This window comes from Mandrillus leucophaeus, unplaced genomic scaffold (genome assembly GCF_000951045.1).
Source record: "Mandrillus leucophaeus isolate KB7577 unplaced genomic scaffold, Mleu.le_1.0 Scaffold1, whole genome shotgun sequence".
Taxonomy (NCBI): Eukaryota; Metazoa; Chordata; class Mammalia; order Primates; family Cercopithecidae; genus Mandrillus; species Mandrillus leucophaeus.
The window spans coordinates 16,212,942-16,215,795 of NW_012098097.1; the positions used below are offsets into that span (position 1 = coordinate 16,212,942).

Sequence of the window (2,854 nt, forward strand, 5' to 3'; positions counted from 1 at the left end):
ACGGATAACGCCCTGACGCCGTCTCTCCTGACCCACGTGGCGTTTCTACGGATAACGCCCTGACGCCGTCTCTCCTGTGCAGGGTCCAGGGTCGCACGTGGCGTTTCTACGTGGGGTCTCCCAGGTCTCCTAACTGGAGTGGCTCCCCAGCTTCCATGTTTGGGCACCCACCAAGCGTGCAGAAGTCCTTCTGTTTGGGCCTGCCCGAGGTTTCCTCATGCTTAAGCTCGGGTTCTGCATCTTTGGCAGGGACCCTGAGAGTGAGTCTGTGCCGTCTCAGTGTGGCCCGCCCGGAGGCAGGTGCACCCAGCACGGGCGATGGGAGCTCTGATCACTCGGCTCAGCTGGGGTCCAACAGGCTGCTCCACTGGAAAGCCAGCATTACCCTTGAAAGTAAGTCACACGTGGGAGATGCTGCTTTGCGTCCGTCTGATGGGAATCCCTCTGGCTCAGTACCCATCTGTGATCGCCCAGTGTGCCATTCCTGTCGCGTTCCTTGGCTGGCACTCTCGCGTGGAGGAGCGCCCCGTTCCCCTGACTGATCTGTCCATTGCTATCAGCCTGGACCCATTATTTCCTGGTTGAGTCAATGGATTATGGTCTTCACCATCACTGCCTATTGGCCTAGATCTCGTCAGTGGGGGCCCCTTTCTGCTGGCTCCTGTGCCCTCCGAACCTGCCTCCATGCTGGAGCCCCGGCTCCTGTGAGCACAGCAGCAACCATGGAACCAGTGCCTGGAACTGTGGAACTGGCATCTGCTGCGGCCGAGCCCAGGCTGTGGGCCCTCTCAGGACAGAGCTGGGATCAGATGCACACGCAGCTCTACCCACTTCTCTCTATACCCAACATAACGGACACATTGATCCTCTACCTGAGGGCCCCACCCCCTTTTCCGTCTGGGCTCCTTTCCCGGCGGCTGCAAGCAGCAACGACCTGGGCCCGCCCTCGTCTCCAGGAGCTCAGCCACGTTGCTTGGCAGAGGACAGAGCTGCGTGGGCCTCGCCTGGGTGGAGAGCCCGGCCACAGGATGCTCAGACCCAGGAGGAGTCTGACTGTCCCCTCCAAGCACATAGACACGGAGCCCGCAGTGTTTGCCCCGCCTGCGCCTTAGCTCCAGTAACTGGGATTGGGCTGCAGGTGGCTTCAGCTCCCACTCTGTCTGCCACAGGATTTAATTCCTCAATTTAAAATTCGGCTTATTTGGGCCAGGCACGGTAATCCCACCACTTTGGGAGGCTGAGGCAGGCAGATCACTTGAAACCAGGAGTTTGAGACCAGCCTGGCCAACATGGTGAAACCCTGTCTCTACTGAAAATACAAAAATTGGCCGGGCGTGGTACACCTGTAATCCCAGCTACTTGGGGGGCTGAGGCAGGAGAATTGCTTGAACCCGGGAGGAGGAGGTTACGGTGAGCCAAGATAGCACCAGTACACTCCAGACTGGGCAACAGTGTGAGACTGTCTCAAAAAAAAGAAAAAGAAAAAATTCTGTTTATTTGTATAAATTCTTGCCCCTTCATTCTAAACAAGTGGGAAGACAGCAAACTACGCAAGGGATGCCAGTGAGAGCTCCTGGGGTCCCTTGCTGCCCAAGGAGGCGCTCACCCGTGTCCGGGAACACACGGCGTTCAGGTGGGTGGGACACGTGTGGGGGTGCAGACATGCTTACCCCCGCGGTGCTGCTAGCTGGCCCAGGGGCCACAGCCCCCACCGGGCAGGAGCCACCCTGGAGTGGCTGGACTGGGAGCCCAGGAGGGCTAGGGTGCTGGGGACCCCTGAGGACAGCACCTCCGTACCAAAGGTACAGGGGCAGGTGCAGCTCAGTATCTTACCAACCAGCTCAGCCCTTCCTGTGCACACTGGCTGGGCACCTGCTGGGGCCTCAGGCTCCCTCCGCCTTCCCATACCTGCTCTGTCGTCCCCCTGAGGCATCCTCATGGTCTTGCCCATCCCATGCCAAGACAGCTCTGGCCTGCTCCTCACTGTCCTGGAGCCTGAGACAGCCACGGCCCCATCTTCCTCAGTCCACTCTATTCCAGTCTGAGTCCCTGGGGTCCTGCTCCCCAAGCATGGTGCCCTGGGGATCCACGCTGTCTTCCACTTTGTGCCTTCTAGACAGCATCTACCGTCCCTGAAACCTTCTGTGGATTCATAGGTCACACAGGTCATAGGTTGCTACAGTTACCCCAATTACCAACAGTCTGGGGTATGAAGTCAGGGAGGCTGGCAGTCTGTCCTTCACAGCCTTTCCCTCTGGCCTTAGGTAGGAAGAAGGGAGCCCTGCTGGTCGGCTCTGCCAAGCTGCAGAATCAGGACCTGGGGTCATCTCCACAGCTCAGAGCTGTGGCTCAAACCCAGCCATGGAGTTGGGGGTCACTCCCTCGGGGCCAAGGCCCTGACCCGGACCAGGATAGGAGAGCCGTGGCATGGAGCAGCTGCGTGGCTCTGAACGCAGCAGTGAGGGCCATGTGGCCCCCTCCCCACGCAGGGAGGGCCCACCGCTAGGCGTGGGGCAGGCAGGACTGTGCACGCAGACGCCCCCTCAGCAGGCCATCAAGGCCCTGCATTAAAGTAAACATGAGCCACCTTCAGTGTGTGAGTTTCCAACACAAGATGCTGTTAGCTGAAGGGAGGACTGGGATGGGCCCGGGCCTGCCCCCACCAACAGGGCGTCAAGGTGAAGGACCAGGAAAAGAGGAGGCAAGCGGAGGAAGAAGGGGGAGGAAGAAGGGGGAGGAAGAAGGGGAGGAAGAAGGTGGAGGAAGAAGGGGGAGGAAGAAGGGGAGGAAGAAGGCGGAGGAAGAAGGGGGAGGAAGAAAGGGGAGGAAGAAGGCTGAGGAAGAAGGGGGAGGA

At 59.5% G+C, this 2,854-nt stretch overlaps 1 protein-coding gene across 1 annotated transcript in view; it reads right to left on the bottom strand.

The window, feature by feature from the left end:
• Positions 1-2,854, bottom strand: part of CCDC57 (coiled-coil domain containing 57) — a 145,448-nt gene that overhangs the window by 48,948 nt on the left and 93,646 nt on the right. The gene's annotated exons all lie outside the window — the stretch shown is intronic.